The 16295-nt window shown below is 40.9% G+C and overlaps 1 protein-coding gene across 1 annotated transcript in view; it reads left to right on the top strand.

Annotated features, from left to right (window-relative positions):
- LOC129710976 (cadherin-12-like) overlaps positions 1 to 16295 on the top strand; it is an 882389-nt gene that overhangs the window by 200256 nt on the left and 665838 nt on the right. The window contains exon 2 of the mRNA XM_055658321.1: positions 12990 to 13030. The gene's annotated coding sequence lies outside the window, so the exon portion shown is untranslated. The remainder of the gene's footprint in view (positions 1 to 12989; positions 13031 to 16295) is intronic.

Below are 16295 nucleotides of genomic sequence, written 5' to 3'. Positions count from 1 at the left end.
GCGCAGGAACAGTCCCCCTAGGTTCCACTCATCTGTACTACTTCCATTTCCTCTTGTAGACCCATTAATTCCCTGCTCCCCACTCTTCCATTGTCCTGCCACCCACCTACAGTGGCACGATATACAGTGAGCAGTTAATCTTGCTGCCAATATGAAGCCAGGCCTGGACAATGTTCAAACATGGGCTAATAAATGCAATTTTACTTCGGAGTCACGAGAGTGACTACGTGAAGAACCCTGCCAGGACACATGCATGTCATATCGCTACACGCATTGCAACGAGTCACAGCAGGGGGAACGACGTTCCCTTAACGGCAAAATTTGAAAGCCGGGAACAGCAGGTAAGGAGACTCTGCGTTCCAGAATTTGAAAGTTGGGAACAGCAGGTAAGAAGACTCTGCGTTCCTTCCACTTACCTTTTAGGTGGAGACATGGACCGGATCCACGAAAGCTGCGGGACATCTGGCGGGGGAGAACCGCGGAGTTGCGGGCAGCTGGCAGCAGCAGCCAAAGGCATGCTAATCTCCCGTAATGGGAACAGCTGTGCCCGACTTCGCTCCCGACTTCGCTCCCGCACCGGCCAAGCCGGGCGGGAGAGGGAAGCAAAAACTAACAGGGTCGTTGACTGCGAGGAGTCTGACTCTGAATAGCCGCAAGCGGACAGTACCTGTGCGCATTGGGGCCGGTTGGAGCGGCTTTAGGAGCAGCCGCGAACGGCCAGTGCCCGTGCGCACTGGAGCCGTTTGGAGCGGCTGGGAGCCAGGAACAAAGCAGCTGCGATGGCCAGTGCCCATGAGCATTGGAGCCGGTTGGAGCGGCTGCAGGAGGGACCATCTTCAAACAGCCGCGACGGCCAGTGCCCGAGAGCATTGGAGCTGGTTGGAGCGGCTGCAGGATCAGCAGCAGCCGGGATTGGCCTATGCCTGAGAGCATAAGAACCAGTTGGAACGGCTGCTGGAGGGCTGCACAGTGTTTCTCCCTCTTCAGAGGGGAACACCCAGGGTCAATCCTGGGCTGGCTCCAGGAGCAGCCGCAACGGCCAGTGCCAATGAGCATTGGAGCCGGGTGAAGTGGCTGCAGGAACTGGAGCAGGAGCGGCCTCAGGAGTAGCGAAGGCCAGTGACCATGTGCATTGGAGCTGGTTGGGTGCCCGAGAGCATCTGAGCCAGCTGGAGCGGCTGTTGGATCAGGTAAGTGGCAGGCTCCGGGAGATGGAGACTAGTCACAGGGGGCAGCTAGTAAGTCCTACAGCAGTACGTCTTGTAGGGCTGCACAGTGTTCTCCCTCATCATAGGGGAGTATAGGGGGTCAATCCTGGGCTGCACCTGAACAGGGGAGCAGAACATACCCCTAGTGCACATAGGTGCAGAAGACCTATTGGAAGACACTTACCATCATGGCAGGGCAGGGAATTGAAATGAAAGAAAGTTCTAAAATCCTAACAGCGGGACGGGTTCGCCCGCACAATAAACAAAAAGACATGACACTAGATCACCAGGATGCACTGGCCTTATTTTGCAAACTACCAATACGAGTAACAGCATTAGGAAGAAGTACCATCCAAGCGGATTTAGACCCTAATTTGCAGGCCTATGCAAACCTGGAACCTCCATACCTCCAATATTAAAATTTGGAGGCATCTTATCTTAACAGGTAAAGAACTTGACATAGAGGGAAACGCTGGGGCACATTAAGCAACGTCTAAAAACTACTTCCTGGGGAATGCGCTAACCCTCAACACAGACCCAACTACAGATCCAGACACCGGCACCTCAACGACCACGGAGGCTGCCGAAATAGTAACAAACCTACTAAGAGTAACCATGGAGGGAGGTGGGTCTGGCTCCTTACGAGGTTGGTGGGAGCTTACAGTTCTATCTGGATGCATAGAATATATTACCACCGACACTTATATTTCAGAAGTATAGGGGTATACCATAGAATTATTCAAAACATAATCCTCCAGTTCAGCATGTACCAAACTGAATGTTCATGCTTACAGGCAAAGAAATAATCAAAAGCGCATGCTGAACTACAGTGCCAAAATAAAATAGGAGTAATGGAGGACAACCAATACAAATCAAAGGAATTTGTGTCCAAAAATCTTTATCATAATACAGATGGGGGTTGCCACAACATCATAGATTTGACTAATTTGAATACTTTCGTACTTTATATTCATTACTAGATGGGAACCTTTGTTACTGCAAAGGTATTGATCCTAGAGTACTACATGGCAAGCATCATATTAAAATATGCTTGCTATACAGTACTCATTGGAGGTGACCACAGGTATTTACCTCAATGATCATCTGCGGTTCACCCTTAACACAGTTCACATGTCAGTGACTTTGCCGTAAGAAAGGGTACAGCCTTAATGGAGGCTTGCAGTAAACTAAACCATCCATCAGACTGGTAGTAGAATAATTGGCATTTAGTGGCTGTGTTCCAGCCACATAAATCGGACCTTTACATTATCAAATTACTGAGCGCAATCATGCGTGCACTCAAAAATTATGGGGGTCATTCTGACAGACCAAAGAAGCTACCAACAGAGGCCACTATGGTATAAAATGGTGGAAACATAACATTAGGCATTGTTAAACATTAACAGCTACCCGTCTATTGAACTACATACTGATGGGCACTTGGATTGGGATGCTACTAATTCCATCTCCAGCTATGGGGGAGATGGAATGCACAGGAGGCATCATTGCAAATGCTTGGCATAAATACCTGGGGAAGTGAGTGCATGCTATGGCTTTAAGTCATATTGTTCTGGGTTATATCACCAGTATGTTAGACACCACCGTGGTAGCATATGTCAACCATATTGGTGGAAACATATCGACATCATGTGACTATCTGGCCAACACAATTTGGAAATAGTGTATCCAGATAGATATTTGGATATTAGCTACCAACTTACCAGGTAAACTGAATTTAGTGGCAGACAACAGGTCACGCTAAGTCTAGAACACTGTATGGATGTTGGATAAAAAATGTATTGCTGGAACAGCACGGTATGGAACACCAGATAACGACCTATTCACATCCATGCTCTCACCAGTTATCGAATTATGTTCTTGGGACCCAGAACCTGGGGCAGTGGCTACAGATGCATCTTCACTGCTTTGGGGGATCATTTATGCATCCCTCCTTCTGCCTCATCAGTCGGGATATTTAGGAACAGTAGACTCCGCGTCTGGTATTTTGATAGTACCTGATTGGCCTACTCAACTATGGGTCCCGGTGATATCGACATGGTTTTAGAACCATGCATCACCATCCATCATAGACCTAATTTACTGGTTCTTCCCGCAACAAGGGGTAGTTACCCATGTCATAATTATATAAACCTATTCATTTGTAGAGTTTGAAAGCACCTCTACTACACCTGGGACTGACGGACCGAACAGTGGATATTATTTCAGCGGCCCACAGACAGTCCACCAAAAATCAGTACTTGGTGTCATCAAGAAATGGGAAGTACTGTCACAACAATAAACATCACCCACAGATCTATGAACATCCCGTCTGTTCTGGAATTCCTGGCAAGCCTCCATTATGATGAGAGGCTCAGTCATAGTGCCATCAACTGCACCAGAAGTGCTCTGTCAACATACCTGTTGCAAGGAACAGAGCAGCATTCTGTTGGGACACACCCCCTGGTAACCAAATTCATGAGGGGCATTTTAATATTAATCCACCAAGAACCAGGTACTCCCAAATATGGGATGTGAGCATTGTACTGACCATGTTAAGAAACTGGTATTCAGCTACAGCTCTGTCCCTACAGAAACTGACAATGAAAACAGCCATGCTGATGGCCTTGGTCATGGCACAAAGTGTCCACTCACAACAGAAACAAAGGTTGGACAACATGATTATTCATCTGTAAATTTAACTTTTCACATCAATGAAATAGTCAAACAGAACAGACAGGGGTCAGCAGGCCTAAAAACAGAATTCAGGGCCTACCCGACAGATGGTCGTCTCTGTATTGTAACACACTTACTATTATATATGGAGTATACTAAGATCATCAGAGGGAAGATATGTCACTTTAATCAGCTACAAACAACCACTCAAAACATTGACAGTCCAGACCATCTCTAGATGGCTAAAACAGGTCCTAATAAAGGCTGGCGTAGACACTGGCATTTTAACTCTCACTCCACCAGGGCTGCAGCTACATCGGCAGCTATGAAGTTGGACGTTCCTATGGACCAAATTCTCAAGACAGCAGGATGGTCAACGGAGGAATCTTTCCAACGACTTTATAACAAACCAGTCATCGAACCTGGAACATTTGCAGAAACAAATTTGAGTTCTGTAATATCATTTACCCCATAAATAGGGGCAATAATTGGAGTTAATATTTTTATCGTTGGGTTCTCAATATCGTATTGATGTCTAATGATGTTAACTCTATTCTACCCATAATCTAGGCAGATGTGATGCATGGACTCGTTTCCACGGCATGAAATCACAGAGCTTTAAAATCTTCACGTAGTCACTCACGTGACTCCGAAGTAAAATAGTAAGATTAAACGAGAACTTACCAGTTTGAAGTTTGATCGTTATTTTATGAGGAGTAACGTTGAGGGAATACGTGCCCTCCGCTCCCACCCTTGATCATAGACTGAACTGGTATCTCTTCTCTAATCTTACTATGTTTAGTCATTACAGTTATCTGTGATTTCACACCGCTGCTTTGAAGAATGACACACAAGCGTCCTGGCGGGGTTCTTCACGTATTCCCTCAACGTTACTCCTCAAAAAATAACGATCAAACTTCAAACTGGTAAGTTCTCGTTTAATCTTACTATTGTCACTCATCCAAACATCTAAGTGTTGAGCGGAGAGCAACTTCATGACAATAAACGCAACCATTTAAGAAACGAGCCTACAATTATGTTCTTGAAGGCAATTGCGCCATTAAAGGCTGACCTTGTCAAAAGTGCTAAAGTCCATGTTTAAAAGATAACCAACATTTATGACACACAATCAAAAGCCAATCTTCAACTAAAGCAATTTCAAATAATTTCCTTTGACTCTTAAAGGTACTAACATTATCTCACTCGACGCCAATTCTAACCTGGCTTACCATTCATCAGAAATTCACCACATCAATTCAATGCCATGTAAACAAGAAAGGTCAAATTTGGATGTTCTGCAGCAATTATTCAATTATCCTGCAATAACTCTTCATCAAATGCAGAAAAAAATGTTACACATGTCATTGAATGCTGCTGACTGTTTTGAATCTCTGTATCAGCAGTAATGTGCAAAGTATACCATCAGAAAGAAAACAATGCTATTAACTTGAAAGGACCATCAATTTCTAGTTTAAGCATCCATTTCTTGGACCACATTGATGCTGCATTGTATCCTATTTACAAAGAGGACTATATAAATGTATTTGGCTTCTCTGGCAACATCTCTTGAACCTGTGAACTCCAATGGTTTATTTCAGAAAGGTTGGTAAAGTGCATTGCAGTGCAATTTGTTTATGGAATTCCTTTCTTGGACGTCCAGCATTTCAGAAACTGAGCTCACATGCATCCATTACTGCATTGCACCTCCATGGCATTGAGCATAGAATGGCTGTTGTGTGATATGGAAGATGGTACAAGCTTTAATTGATTTAAAATAATAATATATATTCTACTTAATTTACTGACACATTGACTAAATAGACCACATATCATTGTTGGTGCGATAATGGTCTGGTTAGCAGCTCAACTAAACCTTGCTCGCTATTGTGATTTGTCATGTGACAGGAAATATGTGACACATGACTGGAAATTATTTCTTCTAGAGTAGATAAGGAGAGGACTTCACCAATGGACTGGGATCATGAGTGTTCCTATTTGCCATAAACTGTGCAGGTACTCTTATATTTGCTCTTATCAAGTGTCCAGAGCAGTAGAAGGAATGTGGGAACACTGTTTTAAATTAAAGCTGTTGTTTCTTGGACCAAATAAATGAATTTTATTATTGTACTGTGGTCACACATGGACTACTGAAGTCTCTTACCATATAACCATATAACCATATAACAATTACAGCACGGAAACAGGCCATCTCGGCCCTACAAGTCCATGCCGAACAAATTTTGTTCCCCTTAGTCCCACCTGCCTGCACTCGTACCATAACCCTCCATTCCCTTCTCATCCATATGCCTATCCAATTTATTTTTAAATGATACCAATGAACCTGCCTCCACCACTTCCACTGGGAGCTCATTCCACACCGCCACCACTCTCTGCGTAAAGAAGTCCCCCCTCATATTACCCCTAAACTTCTGTCCCTTAGGCAACATTCTAGTAAATCTCCTCTGTACTCTCTCTATTTTGTTGACATCCTTCCTATAATTTGGCGACCAAAATTGTACACCATACTCCAGATTTGGTCTCACCAATGCCTTGTACAATTTTAACATTACATCCCAGCTTCTATACTCAATGCTCTGATTTATAAAGGCTAGCATACCAAAAGCTTTCTTTACCACCCTATCTATATGAGATTCCACCTTCAAGGAACTATGCACGGTTATACCCAGATCCCTCTGTTCAACTGTATTCTTCAATTCCCTACCATTTACCATGTACGTCCTATTTTGATTTGTCCTGCCAAGGTGTAGCACCTCACATTTATCAGCATTAAACTCCATCTGCCATCTTTCAGCCCATTTTTCCAAATGGCCTAAATCACTCTGTAGACTTTGGAAATCCTCTTCATTATCCACAACACCCCCTATCTTGGTATCATCTGCATACTTACTAATCCAATTTACCACACCTTCACCCAGATCAGTGATGTACATGACAAACAACAAAGGACCCAAAACAGATCCCTGAGGCACCCCACTAGTCACCTGCCTCCAACCCGATAAACAGCCATCCACCGTTACCCTCTGGCTTCTCCCATTCAGCCACTGTTGAATCCATCTTGCTATTCCTGCATTTATACCCAACAGTTGAACCTTCTTAACCAACCTTCCATGAGGAACCTTGTCAAAGGCCTTACTAAAGTCCATATAGACAACATCCACTGCTTTACCCTCGTCAATTTCCCTAGTAACCTCTTCAAAAAATTCAAGAAGATTAGTCAAACATGACCTTCCAGGCACAAATCCATGTTGACTGTTCCTAATCAGACCCTGTTTATCTAGATGCTTATATATATTGTCTCTAAGTATCTTTTCCATTAGTTTGCCCACCACTGAAGTCAAACTAACAGGTCTATAATTGCTAGGTTTACTCTTAGAACCCTTTTTAAACAATGGAACAACATGCGCAGTACGCCAATCCTCGGGGACTATTCCCGTTTCTAATGACATTTGAAATATTTCTGTCATAGCCCCGGCTATTTCTACACTAACTTCCCTCAATGTCCTAGGGAATATCCTGTCAGGACCTGGAGACTTATCCACTTTTATATTTTTCAAAAGTGTCAGTACTTCTTTTACTTTGAACCTCATAGTATCCATAGCTACTCTACTAGTTTCCCTTACCTCACATAATTCAATATCCTTCTCCTTGGTGAATACCGAAGAAAAAAATTTGTTCAATATCTCCCCCATCTCTTTTGGCTCTGCAGATAGCTGTCCACTCTGTCTCTCCAATGGACCAATTTTATCCCTCCTTATCCTTTTGCTATTAATATAGCTGTAGAAACCCTTTGGATTGACTTTCACCTTACTTGCCAAAGCAACCTCATATCTTCTTTTAGCTTTTCTAATTTCTTTCTCAAGATTCTTTTTACATTCCTTATACTCCTCAAGCACCTCATTTACTTCATGCTGCCTATAATTATTGTAGATCTCCCTCTTTTTCCGAACAAGATGTCCAATTTCCCTTGAAAACCAGGGCTCTTTCCAATTTTTACTGTTTCCTTTCAACCGAACAGGAACATAAAGATTCTGTACTCTTAAAATTTCCCCTTTAAATGTCCTCCATTTCTCTTCTACATCTTTCCCATAAAACAAAATGTCCCAGTTCACTCCTTTTAAACCATCTCGCATCGCATCAAAGTTAGCCTTTCTCCAATCAAAAATCTCAACCCTAGGTCCAGTTCTGACCCTCTCCATAGTTATATTGAAACTAATGGTATTGTGATCACTGGACCCGAAGTGCTCCCCAACGCATACCTCCGCCACCTGTCCAGTCTCATTTCCTAACAGGAGGTCCAGCACTGCCTCTCCTCTAGTAGGTACCTCTATGTATTGCTGCAAAAAACTATCCTGCACACATTTTACAAACTCCAACCCATCCAGCCCATTTACAGAATGTGTTTCCCAGTCTATGTGTGGAAAGTTGAAATCTCCCACAATCACTACCTTGTGCTTACTACTAATCTCTGCTATCTCCTTACATATTTGCTCTTCCAATTCTCGTTCCCCGTTTGGCGGTCTATAATACACCCCTATAAGTGTTGCTACACCTTTCCCACTTCTCAATTCCCCCCAAATAGCCTCCCTAGATGAGCCCTCCAATCTATCCTGCCAAAGCACTGCTGTAATATCTTCCCTGACTAGCAATGCAACACCTCCACCTCTTGCCCCTCCAATTCTATCACACCTGAAGCAACGAAATCCTGGAATATTTAGTTTCCAATCACAGCCCTCCTGCAACCACGTTTCACTGATTGCCACAACATCATACTTCCAGGTGTCTATCCAGACTCTAAGCTCATCCACCTTTCTTACAATGCTCCTTGCATTAAAATATGCACATTTAAGAAACCCCCCGTCTCTTATTCTCTGTTTATTTCCTTTGGTGTTGGCAGAGGCTTCCACTACCAGTGAGACTATGAGAGTTATGTTTACTCTCAGAGTTCAAACTGTTTTTCATGTTATTAGTTATTTATTCTCAAATATATTGATTGGATCAGAATCACATTGTAATGAATAAGTGTTTTGCAACAATGACGTCCTACCAGTATAATTCCTATGATTTAATTTACATATTTGATGGTGCCAAGATCCAGAGAAAACTCTCTGCATTATTTTTCCTGTCTGAATATACAAACAAACTGCTAGGGCTTTCTGGAAAAAAAGGGCAGAACTAGATCTGAAGCCAATTTATTGGAGAATTCAAGAAACTCACATGAGAACTGAAAAGATTTACAGAAAATGTGAATTGGTCTTTTAAATGCAAATGTATATCATTGGATTATAAATTCCAGCACAACATTTGTGAATATGTTCAAGGGATTAATTACAGAAACATTTGCTTGCCTTGTATCGCTACCAACTCTTGTGAAGTGGCTACCTGAGTTATTTGCAATAGTTCTATCCAATACATCACTTAACTTGTCATCAAAGTAATCGCAATGGCTTCTGAAAGAACCATAAATCCTTCATTTGAAACTCCATCGGAACACTGTAACCAGATTTTGTCAACCTTAACTCTGAAACCTAATTTTCTCCTCCTGCATCATCCCTTGCATTTGGAGGCTGGTTGGAAGGCAGCTCAGCATATTAATGACCTGACTGCTGTTGTTTTGCAGCCATATGGCAAGTGGTACTGATCTGTGGCCTACCTTGAAACCTCTCTTGACTTCCTCCTTCTGTTAACTGGCAGGTTGCCTTGAGTTGATGGAACACTATCATGAGCTGACAAGAGATCAGCAATTTTATTTTTGGTAGAAAGTCAGTACAAGAACCTGCTGGAAGCAGAGCCTGGGAATATGACCATTGATAAATTGATTACATGAAGCTGCTACTCTGACCTTTTCCCCTCATTATAATCTTCACCCTATGGTGTAAATCTATGATGTTTAATTAATTCCAATAAAATCAAAAGAGGCACTCTTATATACAGCACAGTTTATTGATTCATAGTTTAAAGTGTAATTTTGTTGAAAACAATATGATCTTAGCATAAAACTCTGGGCTACTGTATATTGGAAATAAAGCAAAAATTAAATCAACCACCCGTTCGCCTCCCGAGATAGTTATTCTTTGCTTTTAGCAAATACTGGACCAACACACCCGTTCCCTACCCCTAGCCCCTAGCCCCCACGGGAGGTGTGGATCCCAACGCAAGCTGTTCCCGAATGTAAGATTTCAGCACTCCCCTTGCCTCCCTCAGCAGTGCTCTTTAATAATAATTACAATTGCACTTGTCCTGCGTGTTGCAATAGCAATTTGCCCTCTTCCTGCTAGTCAAGCCATTGTGACGTCATCAGTTGAAGCTGGTTGGTTTGAAATTCAAGGTATTTTTTTATTTTTTAAACTAGTAATAATTATCAGTAATAATTCAAGAAATAAAGCATAAAATATTCAGTGAAAGTGATTTCTTCCTAGAGGGGAAAAATGTGAATCAGAATATGTAAAAATCTTGTGACAGTTGGCATTTTTAAAGCTATAATCACAAATAATGTCAAATATAGGATGAAATCTTTATTGAAGCTGATCTCTACCAGCTGAGCAATTGTGACGTCATCAGTTGAAGATGGTGGTTTTCATTTCAAAGTCTTTTGACTATTTTAGACTTTTAATCTTTAATGAGTAGAGAAATAAATCATAAAATGTTCAGATAAGGTGATCCCGGCCTCAATGGGGAAAAATGTCAATCGGAATGTGTAAACTATAACTATGGCCTGATAATGGCGAAAAAACTTATACTTAAATTTTGGAAAAATGCATCTACCCCAACTCTTAAAATGTGGATCACAAACATGTCTGAGACGCTACATCTTGAAGATATGAGACTTGTCTTAGCAGGAAAATCAGAGCAATTTTCAAAGTTATGGTCGCCTTTCATTGATTCATTACAAGGACAGTATGGTGCAACACAACTTTGGAATTAAACCGATTTACGGACAGGATGATGGGTGTGGTGAGAAATGAAGCAGGTATATCAACACGTGTTTTTTTTTAATTATTTTTCGTTTTTGTCTTTTTTTTTAAGTTTTTATTTATTCACTCTGTGATTTCACTCATTTGGTAGTTTAGGTGTTCTATTTTTACACATTCACTCTCTCTTCACTTTATTTCTTTCTTGCTCTTTCTCTCTTTTTCTATTTCATCTTTGTTAAACTGTACAATAAATGTGTTATGTCATTCTGCGGTTTATACTTTTGTACACTGCTTGTAATTTAAAAAAAAAGCAGAATAATGCTTTTTTAAAAGCAAAAATAATGTTAAAATGTCATCGTTACCGCGTAGTGCTTTGGCGAAGATGTAAAGTCACACACATACAAGGTCAGACTTTTAATAAGTATATGATTATGTTTGAGAAGATAAATCATTTGGATTATTTATAATTATGTTTTTGATATGCAATTATTGTACTTTAAGCATTTATAAATTCATCTTTGAAATTATTAAAAGCAGAAAATGATTCATTAAATGCTTTTGGGGTATTTTCTTCCCCCAATAAATGTTATTTTGTGCAAGTATAATGGTGGTTCTGATAGACTGGATGACAGAACTTTACCGGGTCTTGAAAAGAAGCAAGAATCAATTTATCAATGCAAAATGTCAAATATAGGCTTTATTTTAAGATTAAATCAAATCAAGTATAAGTATTTAACTTGCCAGATAAAAAAGTATAAGCATGCAACTGTAGGAACTATATTAAAAACCAATATATTAGATGCTCTACAGTTACCCTTTGTTCAAAAGAATTACTGAATTGCAATTTCAATTTCACAATGAAGTAAAAATCTTATTTAATAAATATAGATATTTACAAAATACCTTTCTCTCAAATATTGCTGAAGATATATATCAAGTTGCATACATTGACTAAAATAGCTGGCTTGTTATTTTTCAAGCAGAGAAGTTTGAGGAACTCATAAAGCTATCTAACGACCAAACGATGCTGACTTGCAGAGGGACCCGAGCTTCATGTTCCTTGGTGTTAATATTACTAACAGTTGGTCCTGGAACAACCAAATTGACACTCCATGCACCAATCACTCTGCTTAATGAAATTCAGCATGCTTCAAGTGACTCTTGCCACTGTTCTGTCCATGACAGCAGAAAATTACAGAGTTTCCTCAAAGCAGTTCAGTCCATCACGTATTTCAGCCTCCCCACATCTTCTCCCTCCCCCCCCCCCCCCCCCCATCCACTCCCTCCCCATTCAACCATACTTTAGTACATCTTGTGCTGCCTCGGGAAAGTAGCCAACAAATTTAAGGGCCACTCACACTGGTCATTCTCCCTTCTCCCCTTCTCTTGTTGGGCAGAAGGTACAAAAGCTTGAAAGCACGCACCACCTGATTCAGGACCAGCGTCTTCCCTATGGTTATCAGACTTTTGAATAGACCTCTCATATGCTAAGGATGAATTCCAGATCTGTTAATCTAACTCATTGCATTCCATGAACTTTGCTTCATTTTAACTTCACTTTCTCTGTAGCTGCAACATCACATTCTGCACTCTCTTTGTTTTCTATTTTGCACTACTTGGTCTACTTGTGTCTGGTCTGATTTGCCTAGACAGCATGCAAAGCAAAGTTTTTTGAAATTATCTTGGTACTAGTGGCAACAATAAACCAATCAATACTTGATGGAAAAGAAAAATGCAGAGAATAAACTGGAGAATAAAAGCATCTAAACAACTGGGTTTAATTGGTTAAAAGGCCTCATTCTGTGCTGTAACAGTTCTGATTCTATGTTACTCAGGAAATCTATTTTTGAAAACACGTGTGTTATTGGTCGATGTCTAAATATATTAAGTAATTTGCTCTTTTTTGATTATAGGTTAGTGAATGGACTATAGAGACCAATGAAAAGTGTAATTAGTACATTGTCAATAATCTAATAACTTCACAGTTGTAGATTATTTATCAATTTTCCATTTGCTGCTTTGGTTACTGTGAAAAATGTCAATTGATTGAGAAATGCAAAGTATTAAGCTCTCCCTTGTTGATGTTGTTTTTCTGCCCTGGTTACAGATCAGATGACTTGATCAGAATTATTGCTGTAGCACTTTTGCTAATATGCTAATTTTATTCTTTGTACAGATCACCTCAAATGAATTTAATGGAAAAGGATGACTAAGAAGGTAAGGGCAGTTTTACTTCCATTGCATTATTTGGCTTGCCCAAGATCTGTGTGACAGCACATCTCTTTGGTTCTCTTTTCTTCTATTCTTTGATTTTAAAGGGGTTTGGTACCCTCAAATAATTTATAATTCTTTTGCTACGCTTGTGTTTCTCAAGTTGTCCCGTTCTTGCTATTGATATTTACCATTATATTTCATAGCCATTTAACCATTGTTTTTAATGAGCCTTAATGCAGTCTCCCTCCTTACCTCCAACCCAACAAGGTAAGCATTCAGTTCTGCGAATGCACGGTCATAGGAAATAGATGGAAGGCAAGGTTCAATAAAATGGTAGTCACTGCCTTGTTCAGTATGTTATCCACCCCCTATATCCTCACGACCTCTTAGAATGCAAATATCTCTCAGCCTTGTAAATATTCCGTGACTGAGCTGTCGTGGACCTCTGAGGTGTAGAGTTTGAACCGTCGGAATAAACATCTCTGCACTATGTGGCCAACTTCGAGTCCTGATCCGATAACCCCTGATGCCAGGACTGTCTGTTTAGAAAATAAGATTTGTGACATCTGCTCTGTCGATCACTCCAAGAATTCGGTATGCCTCAAGATTTATAAATTTGTTTATTAGAATAACTGGTAGCTTTAAGTTGTTAATGATCATCTTCAAGGGAAGGAGAGGGAATTAGAGAAGGCAGACTGTTTTATGGAGGGAATTCCAGAGCCCTATACCACAGCAACTGAAGCCCTTCAGCCACAGTACTGTCACTAAATGGACAAGAAACTTAAAGGGTTGCAGCAAAGCTATCACAGATGCTGTAGAAAAAAGAGATGGCTAAGACGGTGGAGATTTATAAATGTGTTTGAGAATTTTAAAATCGGGCATTGTTTCACAAGGAACTGGATGTGTATGGATGAAGGCAGGAGAGAAAAGAAAATATTTGAGATGTCTGACATTCCTAGAACAAAGATTGTTTTATATTGGTGCCTCTCTATTTTCCCTTGGTTTATTTTCTCTTTGTATTCACTGTCTGAAGATTCAGCAAGTTTTTTAATACCATGGTGAAAGTTATGGTATAAATTGCCTCTGGATATTTTTCCCAGTTGCTTGCGCATTCTCCCTTTTGATCGTACCCTTGACTTAAATTCATGAGTCAGCAATGTTTTTGTTCATTTTACAGGATTTAAACGAATAAAAGAATGTTGTTAGAGGAAAAAAAAAAACACACTTCAGCCAACATAGCAGCCCAACCGTGCTTCAACAACTAGGCGACCCACAGCTTCTACCAGCTGCACCTCGCAGCGCATACCAGAGATCTGAGTTTGATCCTGACCTCTGGTGCAGTCTGTGTACAGTTTGCATATTCTACCTGTTACTGCATGGGTTTCCTTTGGCTGCTCCCATGTCCCAAAGATGCATTGATTTGTAGGTTAATTGCCCTATGTAAATTGCACCTCGCGCATAGGAAGTGAAAGTGGGAGAGCACAGAACTATGATGGTACTATGAGATTAGAAACATAGAAACATAGAAATTAGGTGCAGGAGTAGGCCATTCGGCCCTTCGAGCCTGCACCGCCATTCAATATGATCATGGCTGATCATCCAACTCAGTATCCCGTACCTGCCTTCTCTCCATACCCTCTGATCCCCTTAGCCACAAGGGCCACATCTAACTCCCTCTTAAATATAGCCAATGAACTGGCCTCAACTACCCTCTGTGGCAGAGAGTTCCAGAGATTCACCACTCTCTGTGTGAAAAAAGTTCTTCTCATCAATTAATATATGATGATCAATTGACGGCACTGGGCTTACACTCGCTGGAGTTTAGAAGAATTAGTGGGGACATCATTGAAACGTACAGAATAGTGAGAGGCTTGGATAGAGTGTATGTGGGGAGGATGTTTCCACTAGTGAGAGTCATACCCTCAAAATTAAAGGACATTTGTTTATGAAGGAGATGAGGAGGAATTTCTTTAGTCAGAGGATGATGAATCTGTGGAATTCTTTGCCACAGAAGGCTGTGGAGGCCAAGCCGGTGGATATATTTAAGGCAGAGATTTATAGATAGATTCTTGATCAGTACAGAGGTTATGAGGAGAAGGCAGGTGAATGGAGTTCAGAGGGAGACATAGATCAGCCATGATTGAATAGCCGAGTAGACTAGATGGGCCGAATAGCCTAATTTTGCTCCTATGACATGATCTTATGAACTAGTATGATTGATGGTCAGTGGGCTGAATGACCTGTTTCCATGCTCTATATTTCAATTAGTCAACACCTTTATGACATTAAGATTTGTGCTGTTAAGTTACCAGTAAGATAAATGCCACACAAATTACCCACGGCAGCTTTGCTTGACATTCAGTTTATTAGGTCTCCCACCAGTAATATCCTGGGATCATTACTGAACAGAAACTGAATTGTGCTAGTTACATAAGTACTATGACTATAAAGGCTGGGTGTCCTGCAGCAAGAAACTCTCCCCCTATCTCCAACAAACGTTTCTATCACCTCCAAGACTCAGACTTTTATGGAACTATACTCGGGACTTGTCCGGATGAGTGAAACTCCAATAATACTCTGGAGGTTGAGACTATATAGGGAACAGCAGCTCTCCCTTTATGGATATCCCATCCACTACACCAAACATAATTGTGTCCTGAGTGCATTGAAATTGTTGGATGATTTCATTCATAGAATTAGATAACATTGGAGCAAAGAAGGTGGCCACTCAGCCCATCACTTCCATACCTTCCTTTGTTGATGACAATTAACCCCAGCTCTCAAAGGTTTTTGCAAACACTGGGTCAAAAATTGTTTTATGCAAAAGAAAGGTGCTACATTAAACTATCTAGTCCAGATTGATTTCTGGGATTAATTTATAAAGCCTGAAATGGGGCTGTCTGGAAGAAATGTCCCAACGGTGTTTCCTCCCAATTTGCACAGGGCTTTAATCTGATTCCCTGCCAAGAGATGGAAGTTGAGGAATGCATCATAACATGGGAGGATAACTTGGAGAGAGGGTAGAGTCTATTTTCTCTTTATCCTTAAGAAAGACACAAAATTATGGAGTAATTCAGCGGCGAGACAGACAGCATCTCTGGAGAGCAGGAATGGGTAATGTTTTGGGTCGAGACTCTTCAGGCTTTCCTACACATTCTATTTATCCGTGTTGCATGTTGGGAACACATCTGACATTATGGTTTAGGCTCGGTTTTATGAAGTCCATGATAATGAGTAATATATTTTTGCTTTGTATTATTGAAACTAA

The sequence above is a fragment of the Leucoraja erinacea genome, chromosome 2 (genome assembly GCF_028641065.1).
Source record: "Leucoraja erinacea ecotype New England chromosome 2, Leri_hhj_1, whole genome shotgun sequence".
In the NCBI taxonomy this organism is placed as follows: domain Eukaryota; kingdom Metazoa; phylum Chordata; class Chondrichthyes; order Rajiformes; family Rajidae; genus Leucoraja; species Leucoraja erinaceus.
Note: the sequence above shows the minus strand (reverse complement) of the source record. Positions and strands in the feature narration are given on the sequence as shown.